Source organism: Piliocolobus tephrosceles, chromosome 2 (assembly GCF_002776525.5).
Source record: "Piliocolobus tephrosceles isolate RC106 chromosome 2, ASM277652v3, whole genome shotgun sequence".
Classification (NCBI taxonomy): Eukaryota; Metazoa; Chordata; class Mammalia; order Primates; family Cercopithecidae; genus Piliocolobus; species Piliocolobus tephrosceles.
Window position 1 is genome coordinate 130,489,090 of NC_045435.1, and position 17,535 is coordinate 130,506,624.

Consider the following 17,535-nt stretch of genomic DNA (forward strand, 5'->3'; position numbering starts at 1 on the left):
AGCTTGTGTAATTGTGAAATATTCCAACACGTGCATTTGTTGTTTCACTGTACTTGCTATTTGTTGTCAATATGATCATTGATTATTGATTTATATGATTTATGATATGATTATTGATTTGGTTGCAGCCTCTTGTGGGAAACTTAAACTCTTTGAGAGCTTGGGCGTGAAGTGGTTTTGGTTATTGGTTTATATTACCCCCCCTTGGATAAGGGTGATCAAATCAGTTTCTCCAATGACTGAATATAACAATTCATTTCAGCCAGGAAATCATAGGTCTAATTGCAGGTGGATTTTTTTTTATTGTTTTGTTTTTAAAAAACCTTGTCTTATTGACCTTTTGGGCCAGATAATTATTTATTTTTGGGAGCTGTCCTCCACATTGTAAGATGTTTAGCAGCCTTTCTAACTTCTGCCTACTAGATGCCAGTAACCCCCTGCCCAAGTAGCGGTAATCAAAAATATTTATGGACTTTGCCAAATGTCCTCTGAGGGACAAAATTGCCCTCATTTGATTACCACCAGTCTAATGAGACTAATGTGTGGACTTTGCAGAGATAACACCTGAAAGCCATATGGTCTGATAGGAAGAGGATAGGTGTAGCAAAATGGTGGTAGGATTTGGTTCTGCCTTAGTCTAGGTTTTCATATTTCTAAATTCTTTAAACCACTGAGTGCTCCCTAAACTTTAATGTGCATATACATTACCTGGGATCTTGCTAAAATGAGGACTGAGATTCCATTATGTCTGGAGTTTGGCATGTGATATGGTTTGGCTCTGTGTTCCCACCCAAATCTCATCTTGTAGCTCCCATAATACCCACGTGTTGTGGGAGGGACCCAGTGGGAAATGATTGAATTATGGGGGTGGGTCTTTCCGTGCTGTTCTGTTGATGGTGAATGGGTCTCATGAGATATGGTGGTTTTAAAAACGGGAATTGCCCTACACAAGCTCTCTTCTCTTGTCTACTGCCATGTGAGACATGCCTTTCACCTTCCACCATGATTGTGAGGCCTCCCACCATGTGGAACTGTAAGTCCAGTAAACCTCTTTCCTTTGTAAACTGTCCTGTTTCTGATACATCCTTATCAGCAGTGTGAAAACAGACTAATACAGTAAATTGGTACCAGTAGAGTGGGATGTTGCTGAAAAGATACCTGAAAATGTGGAAGCGACTTTGGAACTGGGCAACAGGCAGAGATTGAGACAGTTTGGAGGGCTCAGAAGAAGACAGGAAAATGTGGGAAAGTTTGGAACTTCCTAGAGACTTGTTGAATGGCTTTGCCCAAAATGCTGATAGTGATATAGATAATAAAGTCCAGGATGAGGTGGTCTCAGATGGAAATGAAGAACTTGTTGGGAACTGGACCAAAAGTGACTCTTACTATGTTTTAGCAAAGAGACTGGTGGCGTGTTTTGCCCTTACTCTAAAGATTTGTGGAACTTTGAACTTGAGGAAGATGATTTAGGGTATCTAGCTGAAGAAATTTCTAAGCAACAAAGCATTCAAGAGGTGATTTGCGTGCTGTTAAAAGCATTCAGTTTTATAAGGGAAGCAGAGTGTAAAAGTACAGAAAAGTTGTAGCCTGACAATGCAATAGAAAGAAAATCCCATTTTCTGAGGAGAAATTCAAGCCAGCTGCAGAAATTTGCATAAGCAAGGAGGAATTGAATGTTAATCCTCAAGAAAATGGGGAAAATGTGTACAGGGCATGTCAGAGGTCTTCACAGCAAGCCCTAGAGGCCATCACAGGCTTGGGGGCCTAGAAGGAAAAAGTGGTTTTGTGGGCCCCAGCCCAGGGTGTCTGTGCTATGTGCAGCCTGGGGAATTGGTGCCCTGCATCCCAGCCACTCTAGTGTGGCTGAAAGGGGCCAGTGTAGAGCTCGGGCCATGGCTTCAGAGTGTGCAAGCATCAAGCCTTGGCAGCTTCTACGTGGTGTTGAGCCTGCGAGTGCACAGAAGTGAAGAACTGGGGTTTGGGAACCTCTGCCTAGATTTCAGAAGATGTGTGGAAATGCTTGGATGTCCAGGCAGAAGTTTACTGCAGAGGCAAGGCTCTCATGGAGAACCTGTGCTAGGGCAGTGTGGAAGGGAAATGTGGGGTTGGAGCCCCCACACAGGGTCCCTACTGGGACACCATCTAATGGAGCTGTGAGAGGAGGGCCACCATCTTCCAGACTCCAGAACGGTAGATCCACTGACAGCTTGCACTGTTGGCCTGGAAAAGCTGCAGACTCTCAAAGCCAGCCTGTGAAACAGCCAGGAGGGAGGCTGTACCCTGCAAAGCCACAGGGGTGGAGCTGCCCAAGACCATGGGAACCCACCTCTTGCGTTGCGTGTCCTGGATGTGAGACATGGAGTTAAAGGAGATCATTTTGGAACTTCAGGATTTGACTACCCTGCTGGATTTTGGACTTGGATGGGGCCTGTAGCCCCTTTGTTTCGGCCAGTTCCTCCCATTTGGAATGGCTGTATTTACCCAATGCCCCTACCGCATTTTATCTAGGAAGTAAGGAACTTGCTTTAGATTTTACAGGCTTATAAGCGGAAGGGACTTGCCTTGTCTGGGATGAGACTCTGGACTGGACTTTTGAGTTAATGCTGAAATGAATTGAGACTTTGGGGGACTGTTGGAAGACATGATTGGTTTTGAAATGTGAAGATATGAGATTTGGGAGGGGCCAGGGGTGGAATTACATGGTTTGGCTCTGTGTCCCCACCCAAATCTCATCTTGTGGGTCCCATAATTTCCACGTGTTGTAGGAGGGACCTGGTGGTAGATGATTGAATTATGGGAGTAGATCTTTCTGTGCTGTTCTTACGATAGCAGATGGGTCTCATGCGATCTGATGGTTTTAAAAGCAGGAGTTGCCCTGCACAAGCTCTCTTCTCTTGTCTCCCACCATGTGAGATGTGCCTTTCACCTTCTACCATGTTTGTGATGCCTCCTCAGCCATGCAAAACTGTAAGTCCAGTAAACCTCTTTCTTTTGTAAATTGCCCATTCTCAAGTATATCTTTATCAGTAGTGTGAAAATGGACTAATAAATCATGATATGCTGCTGGTCCATGTACCACTCTTTGAATTAGCATCATTTTTTTACCCCCAGATCCTGTGCCCAGGAGACATTTAATAAATGGTGATGAGGGTGAAATATTTTTGTTGTAGTTGGGACTTTAGACAAGAAAAATTATATTCCAAGTAGGCCTGAAATCTAGGATCTTTGCCCAAGTTTATTCATTATATTTCATCGTAATCTTCGCATCTTTATGGTCTCTTGGAAACGTAAATTGGTATTTTATACCTATTTGAGAGATGGTGGTGGTGATCATCTTATATTTACTTAGAATGTTCCTAAAAGGTCATGAGGTTCTCTTTGGAAAGAAAGAGGTTAAGTTCTGCATGGAATAATAATCTCAGTGGCCTAGAGCAGTACGGAACATGTGCTGGTTGTAAATGATATATTCTAACTTCACGACATTGAGGCTTTTATTAAAAAGTCCAAAAAACAAACAAACAAACAAACAAACAAAAAACCAGATGTCCAGTGAGATTGCAGAAAAAAGAGAACACTTTTATACTCTTGGTGGGATTGTAAATTAGTTCAGTCCCTATTGAAAGCAGTGTAGACATTTCTCAAAGAACTAAACATAAAATTACCATTTCACCCAGCAATCTCATTACTAGGTATATACCCAAAGAAAAACAAATTATTTTACCAAAAAGACACCTTTACTCACATGTTTATTGTAGTACTATTCACAATAGCAAAGGCATAGAATCAACCTAGGTGCCTATCAATGGTGGATTGGGTAAAGAAAATACATATACACCATGGAATACTCTGCAGCTATACAAAAGAAACCATGTCCTTTGCAGCAACGTGGATGTAGCTAGAGGCCATTATCCTAAGTGAATTAACACAGAAACAGAAAACCAAATACCACATATTTTCACTTAAAGTGGGAAGTAAACGTTGGATACACATGGACGCAAAGGTGGGAACAGTAGACACTGGCGACTCCGAAGAGCAGGGAGTTGGAAGCAGGGAAATGGTGGAAAAACTTACTCTTGGGTTCTGTGTTCACTACTTGGGTGATGGGTTCACTAGAAGCCCAAAAGCTCAGTGTCACACAGTATCCCAAGTAACAAACTAGCACATGTGACTGCTGAATCTAAAAGAAAAAAAGAAAAGAACATTGCCTACTCATGGGGAGGGAAGTAGGAGCAAGTCCAGCCTCCTTACTCCCAACCAAATACCACGTGTTTTAACCTACAAGTGGAAGCTTTTAAGTGGTAGGGTGTTTGGACTTTGCTGTATCTGTGATATTTTATTTCTTAAATTCTGAATCAAATATGCATAATATAACTGCTTATTAACACTGGTGACTGGTACATTGGTGTTACCAACATTAGTGTCTGCATTTCTGTTTTTGTATATTTAAATTATTTCGTAATTAGGGATAGAAATATCTATGTAGAATGAATTGCCTTCAAATAATGCTTTTATCGGTACCCACTTATGACATGCATTTTTATTCCTCTACTTTTTTCAGTTCTTATAAAGGTACAACTTTTGTTTTCTTTTTCTTCCTTTCGGTCCAGATGTCAAAAGCTTTAATACACGGTGCTCCGGACCTTTTTCTATGAGATAAATACCTGTTTTCTAGCTGATTCCGTGTGAATAGAAAATAGTGTAGATGTGTGTAATCATTTATACATTTTTAAACTTACTGAAGCCATTTTCTTGCTGCTTTAATCTCTCGTGCCCTAATGTTTAACACTTTTTTTTTTTTGGTATCAATGTGATCTCCTATGTGGTTTTCATAGTATTTATGTGTTGTGTATTTATAGTTGTGTTATTACATTTTATGTTACTAAAATAATGTACAAATAACTGTTCTCATCCATGTTCCGCAGTCCTGTGGCACTCTTGTCCCTGCCCTCTCTAGGCTCAAGCAGGGAGAATCTCACTTTCTCCTTCACCCAGAGGAAGGAACTCTCCCACCCCCTATCTTTTTTCATCATTGAGAGCATTTAATGTTTGACACTCACCACATTTCTCGGAAGCTGTCAGGGACCTAATTTCTAAGTCTGTTATTTTTTTCTCAGGTATCCTATTTCCTGACCTCTTTGCAGCATTTGATATCACTAATTTCCCCTTGTTGAAATCTGCTGTTTATAAAGTACATGTAACCTTTGGCACCTGTTTACCCCTGATATTTCTTTGCTAAGGTCTTTTGTTCATTTGCTCACTAAAGCCATCAGGACATGCTTGCCATACCCTATAGAAACACATCAGGGAACTCTCAGGAGTATTCCAGTCTAGGGGGAGGCTTGACAGAGGGACACTTCGAGGTGTGACACGGGGCCATCATTGAAGGAGGAAGCACCGGGATAGAGTGAGCACATATCTAGTTTCAGAAATGGTGGCATCAAGGCAGCCTTCCTGGAGCATGTGATAATGAAGATTGACAAATGAGTTGACTTTAGCTAGGCAAAGAAGAAGAGGGAAGGAGTTTTGGGGTGAGAGGGCTATAGGAACAGGCATCAAGACTGACATGAGATGCTGTCACAGTGGGGGAAAATGGATGGCCTAAGCTCTTGGGTGACATGATGGAAGCTTGCCAATGAGTAAACCTTTACTACCATTTTACAAATGAGGAGACCGATGCTTAAAATGGTTAAGTGATTCATCAAAGGGCACCTAACACATAGCCAGATAGTATTCAAACTAATGTCTGCTTGACTCCAAGCCAGGGCTCCCCTGCTCCTGAGAGATTGTGGGGGCAGCATGTTTTATATGAATGTGATCCTTTACACAGGCCCTTCAACATTTTGCTGGAGTCCCATCTTGAGGAGTCAGCCAGTATTTTTTTTTTTTTTTTTTCAGGAAAGGAATGTGCATGTATGTGTGTATGTTTGAGAGTATATGTGTTATTTTTGTTTTTGATCTGGGTTTGCATAATGTGAATGCCTTCAGTTTCTTCAGTTATCTTCCAGATACTGCAGCATAGAGAACCTCCTTTTTATTTGCCAGTTTCTAAAAGTGTTTAAAATGAGTTTCGGATTTTTTGACTCAGTTTTCTATCTCTTGCGCTGATATCCAAAGAGAGATACAGAGTTGGACTATCGTGAATGGTGATTACAACAGGTAACATTAAGCTATAAATGGTGGAAACTCTTCTGCAGGGAGAAACCCAGATCTGCTGCATGTGGTTTGGATGCCACATGCAGATCCCCTGGGGCACCTGGCACAAGGAGAGTGTTGCTTGCTGCTGTTTGTCACCTTCAGCCAGTTTTCTCTGGCAGTTGATATGAGCTCAAGATCAGGCCACTTAATCCTCCCTCCTGCTGCTATGACCCATCGACTTTACTTTCAGTTAGAATCCAGGTCAGTGACCAACATGTGTTAATGTAACTTAAAATTGGCCGAATAGTGTGGCCACATACTTTCAGTGAGGAACTGTGCTAAGTTTTCACATTAGAAATATCTGAATATTCTTCTTAGGCTGAATTGCAGATACCCAAGTACTTCCTCTTCCACCAAAGCATAAACGCTACCCTCTCTTGATTCCCTCTTGATCTTCCTGTTCACAGTCTTTACAACCCATGAAGATAAAAGAAATCTGAATTTCTGCCACGAACAGATCCAGCTGTTGATTATGTGAGAGAATGGGGGCGGGGGACGGATTAGGATGGATTATAAACTGATACTGTCCAAACGTAGTCTTGACTTTGTATTCTAACCGCTTCCCTCAAAACACTTTTAGCATAGCTTGTGGCAGAGTGCAAGTCTAGCATATTTGGCATGTCTAAGAACTCCAATCTGTCTTCACTTTGTGATTATGCAAATGGATCACAGGAGCTGCCAGTGGAGGATGAGGTGTGGCATAGGCACCTCATGACCTCTGATGGACACATGGACATGCAGTTTTCCTGAATGTCAAACTGGGGGCCAGGAAAATGGCCACCCACTATTAGCGTTTACTCTAGGGACTGCATCTTGGTAGTCAGAATGGACTTGTAATTTTTTGCCTATAATGATTGGAATGGTCCAGGGTTTCTCAGCCTTGGCACTGTTGACTTTTTTTTGGGTTTCGTTTCTTTGTGGGTGGGCTGTCTTGTGCATCGTTGGATGTTTAGCTGCACGCCTGGGCTGTATCCACTAGGTGGAAGTAGAACCCCATGATTTGTGCAACCAGCCATCTGTCCCCAGACATTTCTAAATTTCCTTGAGAACCACTGGAATTGCCCCTTAATGGTAGGTATATTTCAGATTATTTTGACACAGGACCAGACTTTAGCTTTCTTATTGGGATTAGACCTTAACTGTAATTGAAGAACTCATCAGCAATAAGTAATCCATATACTAAGTTCTAGGAATGTGAAGTGGGCTTTATTTACTGCTCTGTTGCAATAGTGGACAGAGGACAGACAGTGCAACATAATGATTACGTGCATGCTTGTGGGATGCAATAGGCCTTGGCTACATGTATGGCTTAGTTTCTTAAAAACTAGGATATTGCGATAATTACTAACTGCCTTTGTGTATCAGTTTTTACATGTCTAAAATGAGGGGTAAGTAGTAGCTACGTCAGTTACCTCTAGGGTTCCTGTTCCTATAAGAATCAAATACCTGGTGTGAGGCAGGGTCTGACTCAGTGGGAACATTGTGCATACAGGGAGTGACTCAGCTGATAACAGAATAAACAAATGCCTTTGGGACCCAGTCTCCTAGTCCTTCTCCCAGGTCAGGTTCCTGACAGTTTCCCCTGCTTCTTTCAGTTTAAGTTGACACTCTTCTACACTGAAATGCAGGGCTGCAGGAGGCACAGTAGACCCTTTGCAGAGTGCTCTGAGCTTCCTCCCGTATGTGGCCCAGCAGTGCTTGCACAAGGGACAAATTGGGAGAGGTTTTGCTTCTGATGACCCCTCTGTTCTAGTCAGAGGAAGTGGCACTCAGTAACAGAGCATATGTATGAAATCCAGAGTGTTTCAGTTCTAATTTACCAGTCCATGCGCAATGCTAATCTTTCATGAGAGTGGCACAAAGCTCTGCATAACTCCTTGCTTCAGGGTTTTGGGAACCAGTTCCTTTTTATCCTGGAACTAGGTTGAGCTGCCTGATTAACTGAATTTTTTCCAGCCTGTTCTTCTGCAGCATTGTTTTGGAATATGTGGTGCTATTCCCTGGGGCCAGGCAAGGAAATGAATCCATGACCTCTTTTCACCTCACTGAGATGGTGTTTGCATTTCTCAGGCAAGCAGTACTCAGACCTGCAGATCCTGGGGCTGTGAGACCATTAGTGGTTATCCTTTGCTGTGAAGATGGAGACAGATTTCCATGTGTGAGAAAACAACAGCTTTAACTGCTTAGCTGAATATCAACCACTTGTATGTTTGTTCAAGATACAGGCTTATATAGCTGAAGGAAAAGAATAAAAATATCCAGAATTTTAAGTGGGAGTGGAAATACTGTACAGAAGTGGTTCCCATATACTCTCTAACCCACAGTGTTGTATGTTTCCTCCCTGTTTTGTGTATTAATCCCTGTTAGAGGGTTCTTTGATTTTAATAAAACATACTCTGGTAATAACTTATAAATTCAGCAATTTTTTTTTTTTTTTTGAGATGGAGTCTTGCTCTGTTGCTCAGGCTGGAGTACAGTTTTGTGATCTCCTCTCACTGCAACCTCGCTTCCCGGGTTCAAGCCATTCTCCCGCCTCTGCCTCCCGAATAGCTGGGACTACAGGTGCCCACCACCACACCCGGCTGATTTTTGTTTTTGCATTTTTAGTAGTGACAGGGTTTCACCGGGTTAGCCAGGATGGTCTCGATCTCCTGACCTTGTGATCCACCAGCTTTGGCCTCCCAAAGTGCTGGGATTACAGGTGTAAGCCACCGTACCTGGCCGGGATCTGTTCTTGAATATGCATGACTATTTTAGAGCATTCCCTTTGTGATATTTCACCTTTCCAATGGATTTCAATAGGAGTAAGTCAAGTACAGTGTAAGAAAATAGTCTTATGTCTTACCCTGCCCCAGGGGTGCTGTTAGATGCCATTTCATTATTGCCTCAGATATAATATCTGTATGTAAAAAAATTCTGATAACAAACACTCCTTTGTATTTATACTGTACTCTACACTTTGATGCTCATTGACATCCTTGGACTGTGTAAAACATGCCAGGACTAGTTTTTACTGCATGCTTTTTTTATTTTTTAGTTTTTTAAATGCAGCTTTACATCCACTTCCTTCTAATCTTTCTTTGAACTCTTTCTATGTGTTATCGCTTTTCTCTTTTGTATTTTCAGCATCTCTCTCTGTCTAGGGGCTACTTCCCTTCAAACTTTAAACCTGCTCAAAGTCCTTAATAAAACAAAGTAAAAAAAAATCTGTATGTCCAGAAGTCATGACACCTCAATAGCTGTAAACTTGCTCAAGCCATTTTTAAATAACAAAAATAAAACCCCCCTGCCAGTGCAGAAGTAGTGACTTCCCAGTGTCAGTGAGCTCGTCTTGTTTCAGATTCTCACTAGCCACTGAAAGGAACCAGGGCTCCTTAAGAGAAATTACTGATTTCAGATCAGGTACAGGAAAAGTATAAGGTGAGTTGTGACATCTTTTGGTCAGAAAGCAAGGAAATGCTCAGACCAATGAGGAAATGCTAAAAAAGGACACTGAAACCTACTTGAGGGCACTCCTAGATCTGGGACAGTTTGGGCATCAATGAGAATGATAGCAACAAGTGAAAATACATTGAAAACCAAAACAAATTCAGGAGTTTGTGGTGCTATTAAAAGTACAGATTACAAAAAGGTAGGATGCAAATGAGAAGGCTCTTGTTTTCAGAAGAATGCTGACGAGTAAAGGTAGAAGAAGGGTAGAATTTAGGACATCACCATTTTGCAACCTCAGTGTGATAACTGATTCAGGCAATAATCTTCAATTGTGGCCAGAAACCACTGGATGAATGGGTGTGGGAGAATAGTATCTTCCAGTCTGAAACATACTCCTTCATCATTTAGAGCAATAAAAAGTATACCTCTGAAGCAGAGAGACCTGGTGGTCACTGAGTGATCCGATTTACCAAAAATGAGATAATCTGACATTGTGTGCCTCCTGATATGATGTAATTAGATGTATACAACATACTTTTGTAATAAACTGTATCAAAAATCTTCAATGAGCAATCAGACATATTTAGAATAGGAAACATTTGATAAAGCAACCAGCCCAGACTCTTTGAAAAAAAAAAATCAATGCCACAAGAAACAAACACGGTGGGCCGGAAGGGGACAGTTGTAGATTAAAAGAGGCCAAAGAGAAGTAACACTCTGAATAAGTGGTGATTGTTGACTGGGGGGGGGGCATAGCCATACAAATTGTTTTGAGACAGTTGTATAAATCTGAATACAGATTCTAGATTAGGTGATATTACTGAATAATAATCTTCCCAGAAATGTTGATGGTGTGGTTAAGTGAGAGAGTATTTAGAGATGCATATTGAAGTATTTAGAAGGGAAGGGTCATGATTACCTGCAACTTATTTTCAAAGTGCTCCAGTACAAGAAAACAAAGTGTTATGTTTGTATGTGTATATAAACTTGTGTATTCATAGACTTTTTTTGCTGATATATGCATGCCTATATGCGTATATACATGTATACACACACACACGTTTGTGTGTGTATTGGTTTTGAGGGAAGGGTCCTGTGCTCAGTGCCTGACAGGTAACAAATGCCTAATAACAGTCTCCTGGGTGTCTCTGCTGTTTTTCTTACCTTCCCTTCTTACTTTCTTGTGCTCATCTTTAAAATTGATGACTTCTTGTTCTATTCTTGGCCAGTTTCTTTTCTCTTTCTATATACTCTTCTATGCCAAAGTATTCTTTATTTAAAACATTGTTTATAGCTCTTTGAGCAATCGCAGCGTTGCTTTTCACAATGGTTGAACCCATTTGCACTCCCACCCTTGTGTAGAAGTGTTCTCTTTTCTCTGCAACCTTGCCAGCATCTGTTATTTTTTGACTTTTTAGTAATAGCAATTCTGATTGGTGTGAAAACAGAACTACCATTTGACCCAGCAATTCCGTTGCTGGGTATAAACCCAGAGGAAGAGAAATCATCCTACCATTAAGACGCATGCACATGAATGTTCATTTCAGCACCATTTCACAATAGCAAAGACATGGAATCAACCTAAGTGCCCATCAGTGACAGATTGGATAAAGAAAATGTGGCACATATATGTCATGGAATACTATGCAGCCATAAAAAAGGATGAGGTCATGTCTTTTGTGGCAATATGGATGGAGCTGGACACCATTATCCTTAGCAAACTAACAAAGGAACAGAAAACCAAATACCACTTGTTCTCACTTATAAGTGAGAGCTAAATCATGAGAACTCATGGACACAAAGGGAACAGTAGACACTGAGGCCTACTTGAGGGTGGAGGGTGTGAGGAGGGAGAGGAGCAGAAAAGATAACTATTGGATACTAGACTTAGTACCTGGTAAAAAAATCTGCAGAAAATCCCTGTGGGATGAATTTACCTATATAACCTGCACAGGTACCCTTGAAATTAAAAGTTTAAAAAAAATTTTTTTTTTAATATTGTTTAAAATAATCATCTAGGAAACAAAATTTTCTTTTCACCTTTCATATATTCTTCTAACACCTATTACCAGACAGTGTATGTGCTATTGGTGACAAAGCAATGAGAAACCCCAAGATTGTCCCTGCCCTCTTGGAGCTCAGAGCCTGGTATTCTGGCATCTGGGCAGCCCCATTTCTTTCCCCTCGTCCTCTGAACAACTCTAGTTTCTGCAGATCTAGGTCATTTGCAGCTCTGGATGTTGACAAGCCCGGCTGCCTCACCTCCACAGGTTCGCACTCTTATGCCCTCTGAGTTTAGTCTTGCCTCACCTTGAACTACGCTGCCTTGTCATCTCTTATTCTCATCACATTCTGTAACAATAGCTACCATTCATTTTGAGTTTTGTGTTTTACCAGACACAGACAGTGTTGAATGCTTTTAAAAATAGTCTTTCTTTTCAATGGAATGTTTGATACTTTGAAAAGACTATATGTAGTATAAGTTAAAGCACAACAAAAAGAACATAGCACTGGGCAGGGCGTGGTGGCTCACACCTGTAATCCCAGCACTTTGAGAGGCCGAGGCTGGCGGATCACCTGAGGTCAGGAGTTCGAGATCAGCCCGACCAATATGGAGAAACCCCATCTCTACTAAAAATACAAAATTATCTGGGCATGGTGGCGGGTGCCTGTAATCCCAGCTACTCGGGAGGCTGAGGCAGGAGAATCGTTTGAACCCGGGAGGTGGAGGTTGCAGTGAGTTGAGATCATACCAATGCACTCAAGCCTAGGCAACAAGAGCGAAACTCCATCTCAAAAAAAACAAAACAAAAACGGAAACAAAAACGGCAAAAACACAGCACCGACTTGAGAGCGAGAGTCCCACAGGCACTCTTGGATCATTCCTGTTTCTCCTCTGCCATCTGTCTTTCTCCGCCTTGAGGTAACTCTGTCCTAAATTGTGTATTTTTTTATTTCCTCCCTTTTAAAACTAATGATTTTAATCCATATGCACATACATTCCTTTGTAAAAATTGTTCACGCTATATGTAATCTTTTAGGACTTTAAAAACGTAATGCTGAGTAGAGAAATAAAGTCTCACTTTGGAAAGGGAATTTGAAATATTTGGTGAGGGTGAACATTCACTCACTCTGTAGCTGAGCATTATAACTTTTAGGTGTATGCCCTAGAAAACTCCTGCGGATGCATGCCGGGAAGAGCGCTCATAGAAGTACTGTTTGTCATGGCAAAAATATGGAAATAACCCAGATGATTATTGACAGGAGAATGGGTACAAAACCCATTATTTGCCTAGTGAAATTTTATGCAGCAGTGAAACTGAATTAACTACAGTTAGTAACTTTTAAAGCTTCAAGTGGTCCTAACAAGATAGAAGCAAATCCTGTTTTATATTTGAGGATAATAAAGCCTAGGGAGCTTGAATAAATTGTCTGTCTAGGTATTGCAAATAGTATGTTGTAGAGCTGAGATTTGAGTCGAGGTCATTGCCAATTTACAGCCTTAATCAATGGAAAATATTGCATCCTATTGAAAGTATTTGTTTTTACTAGCTTGTCTGTTTTACTCTGTTGGAGGAGAGCTTTGTATTTTCACTTAAACCCAGCAAATGGTTCACAGTAGGTACTGTATGAACTTTCTGATGAATGACCAAAAATATCCTTATTTTACACAGGAAGGAAGATGAAGGGAGCTTAAGGGGTTGGGTAAGTTCCCAGATATGGTCATCAGAGCCCCTACAATTGGGACCCAACCCTTTGAAGCCCCAGTGACTGTAATATCCAACCTGTATGTTCTTAACTTGGTTGCATGCCACTCTTCTAGTAAATGGCTGGGAGAAGCCTGGCAGAAGTGAAGCCCATATAATGTGGACTGTCATTAACCATGCTCTCAAGTTCCTTAGCCGGGAGTCACCATCACTTTCCTGGTGGGTAGCAGAAGCCTATCCTCAGCTGTATGACTCTTTTACCTATAATAAGAGTCTGTCCAGCCTGCAGCAGCAAAAGTTCCCGTGAACTTTCTTGTATCTCTTCTATTTCTAACCACGTCATGGATGTGGTTAACTTGTAGAAAAAGTTCAGGTGTGTTTTTTTGTATGCGGTGGAGGTTGTGAAGAAAGCAGGGTAGCAGACACCTAGTGCCTTTGGCAAACAAACCAGTATTCCTTGTAGATGTAGATTATTAAGCTACTTAGGTATTTTGGTCCAGTGGAGCAAAAATTCCAAATAAAAAGTAAAAGCTTGACCTACCCACTTGAGCTTTTTGGTCATCTAATGCCTGGCAGAACTCTGAGCAGGTACATGTTTTCCTCAGTCTCATTACATTGTGAAAGGTTTCTGGACCTTTGTAAACTGATGGGGGCGGGACCCTGCAAGCATGACCAGCTGAGTTTTGTCAAGCTCTGCATAAGAATAGCAGGAATGTTCAGGTGAATTTGAATATTCCCTATAGTGGGGTTGAGGTTTGATTCTGAAAATATCTAAAAGCAACTCATGGCCTGGCATGGTGGCTCACACTTGTAATCTCAACACGTTGGGAGGCAGAGGTGGGCAGATCAGGAGGTCAGGAGATCAAGACCGTCCTGTCCAATATGGGGAAACCCTGTCTCTACTAAAAATACAAAAATTAGCTGGGCGTGGTGATGCATGCCTGTAGTCCCAGCTACTCGGGAGGCTGAGGCAGGAGAATTCCTTGAACCCGGGAGGCGGAGGTTGCAGTGAGCTGAGATCGCGCCACTGCACTCTAGCCTGGTGACAGAGCGGGATTCCGTCTCAAAAAAAAAAAAAAAAAAAAAAAAAAAAAAGAAAAACAGAAAATAACAGAAAATAAGTAAAAGCAACTTCACTTGGGCAGAGGTCCTTCGAGCTGGCTTCTGCCTGTGATTGTTTATCTCTGGTACCTTTGTGTGGCTGCCACATGCAGATCTCTGTTAAAATGTCACCTTTTCAGCAAGGCCTTTCCTGTTCATAGCAACTAACATAGCCATTCTCCTATGTGGCATTCTCTAGCCTCTTACCATGTTTGTTTTCTCCTTGTCTCCCTTTGTTGTTTAAAATATTAGGCTGAGGCCGGGCGCGGTGGCTCAAGCCTGTAATCCCAGCACTTTGGGAGGCCGAGGCGGGCGAATCACGAGGTCAGGAGATCGAGACCATCCTGGCTAACACGGTGAAACCCCATCTCTACTAAAAATACAAAAAAACTAGCTGGGTGAGGTGGCGGGCTCCTGTAGTCCCAGCTACCCGGGAGGCTGAGGCAGGAGAATGGTGTAAACCCGGGAGGCGGAGCTTGCAGTGAGCCGAGATCGCACCACTGCACTCCAGCCTGGGTGACAGAGCAAGACTCTGTTTCAAAAAAAAAAAAAAAAAAAAAAATTAGGCTGGTGCAGAAGTAATCGTGGTTTTGCCACTTTCAATGGCAAAAACTGCAATTACTTTTGCACCAACCTAATATTTTTTAACTTATTCTCCTCTCCCCCTATTCTTACATACCGCCCTTCTTAAAGGTAAGCTTTGCCAGACCAGAATTTATTTTTCTTGTTAACGGCAAAATTAGGAAGTCCCAGAATGGAGTCTGCCCTACAGTTAGAAGCTCAATGAATATTTATGGAATTTCAGAATGAACTGACTCATACAACTTTGGTCAAATGAAGGATTTCCTTAACTGTCAAATGATGAGTTTGTTCAGCACTTCCAGAGTTTTAAGATGTACTTTTATATTTTGAATTGTCACTTCAATGTGCATAATAGATTAACATATATAGACATCCTTTTAAATCTCTGAATCACAGAATTAGAATAATCATAATTCTTGATACATGACACATTCTTGTTATGCAGCATGCAAGCAAGGATGACTTTTTACGGATTTATTTTGTTATTCTTAATGATGTTAATAATCTCCTTCAGACTCAATAACCAAAACGAAAGCCGAGACCTTGGCAATAAGCAGCTGCTCTTGTCTGAATGGTCTGTCCTCCCACCGCCATGCCATCTCTCTGGATCCTTTTATTCCACATTACTTGAATCCTGTGTTCTTCAGTCTTTCACGTTCCTGTTTTATATATTTTTGTAACATCTATATGTATTCCTAAAAGTGTGTGTATGTATGAAGTTATGATTTCAAAACTTTATGTAATCTGTTAATGATTTTTCTATATATTTTATTGACATCAATATATAAAGTTCGATTTCATATATATCATACACATTATCCATCTTATTAAGTATTGCTATAATTAATTTTATTTTGATGAATGTCTAGCATTCTGCTGTGTGACCATATCATAGTTAATTCAGTTTCTTGTATTTGGGGTATTTCCAGGTTTTTGCTGTTGTGAGTCATGCCGAGATGTATATCTTTGTTGCCTATTGATGGATATTTGAAAATTTCTCGTGGATATAAACCTAGGTATTAAATTGCTGAGTCATAGACGATATGAATGTCAAATTCAGGAAGTGATGCCAAACTTTTTTTTTTTTGAGACGGAATCTCACTCTGTTGCCCAGGCTGGAGTGCAGTAGCTCAGTCTCGGCTCACTGCAACCTCCGTTTCCCAGATTCAAGTGATTCTCCCGCCTCAGCCTCCTGAGTAGCTGGGACTACAGGTGTGCACTACTATGCCCAGCTAATTTTTTGTATTTTTAGTAGAGATGGGGTTTCACCGTATTGGCCAGACTGGTCTTGAACACCTGACCTTGTGATCCACTCGCCTCAGCCTCCCAAAGTATTGGGATTACAGGTGTGAGCTACCACGCCTGGCTTTTTTTTTTTTTTTTTCCTTTTTTTTGAGATGGAGTCTTGCTCTTCTTGCCAAACTGGAGTGTGGTGTGGCACGATCTTGGCTTACTGCAATCTCCACCTCCTGGGTTCAAGCTATTCTTCTGCCTCAGCCTCCCAAGTAGCTGGGACTACAGGTGCTCACCACCATGCCCGGCTAATTTTTTGTATTTTTAGTAGAGATAGGGTTTCACCATGTTGACCAGGCTGGTCTCAAACTCCTGACCTCAGGTGATCTGCCCGCCTCAGCCTCCCAAAGTGCTGGGATTACAGGTGTGAGCCACCATGCCTGGCTGCCAGACTGTTTTCCAAAGAAGTTACGCTACTTTATATTCCTACCAGTGATGTGTAGTGATCCTGTGGATATCAATCCTCTCTAACATTTTATCTTTTCAGATTAAAAAATGTTTTCTTATGAAATGTTATCACATTGTGGTCTTCATTTGTACAGTGATCTCAAATGATATGGGCATCTCTTCATATGATCACCGGCTATTTCTATGAAATGTCTAGTCATATTTTTTGCTTATTTTTCTCTTGTTTATGCTGTTATTGATTTGTAGGACTTCTTTGAATATCCTTGATATTTTGTTTGGTATCTCTACTATAAATAGGCTTTCTAGATTGTGACTTGCCGTTTTCACTTTTAAAGTTGTATTTCAAGAAGCAAAATTTACCAGTTTTAAGGATCAAATTATCATTTTTTTTTTTTTTTCTAATGAGTGCTTTTTGTATCTTAAAATTTTCTGGCTGGGCACGGTGGCTCAAGCCTGTAATCCCAGCACTTTGGGAGGCCGAGACAGGCGGATCACGAGGTCAGGAGATCAAGACCATCCTGGCTAACATGGTGAAACCCCGTCTCTACTGAAAAATACAAAAAGCTAGCTGGGCGAGGTGGCAGATGCCTGTACTCCCAGCTACTTGGGAGGCTGAGGCAGGAGAATGGCGTAAACCCGGGAGGAAGAGCTTGCAGTGAGCTGAGATCTGACCACTGCACTCCAGCCTGGGCAACAGAACGAGACTCCGTCGGAAAAAAAAAAAAAAAAAAAAAAATTCTGTCCTAAAGTTTAGAACAGTGGGTATTTTTTCTTTCTTTCTTTCTCTGCTTGCTTCCCTCCCTCCCTCCCTCCCTCC

At 41.4% G+C, this 17,535-nt stretch overlaps 2 protein-coding genes across 5 annotated transcripts in view; one reads left to right on the forward strand and one right to left on the reverse strand.

The window, feature by feature from the left end:
• The window catches only part of MED12L (mediator complex subunit 12L), a 345,920-nt gene that overhangs the window by 132,898 nt on the left and 195,487 nt on the right, over nt 1-17,535 (forward strand). The window lies entirely within an intron of this gene.
• Nucleotides 1-17,535, reverse strand: part of P2RY14 (purinergic receptor P2Y14) — a 61,086-nt gene that overhangs the window by 7,575 nt on the left and 35,976 nt on the right. The window lies entirely within an intron of this gene.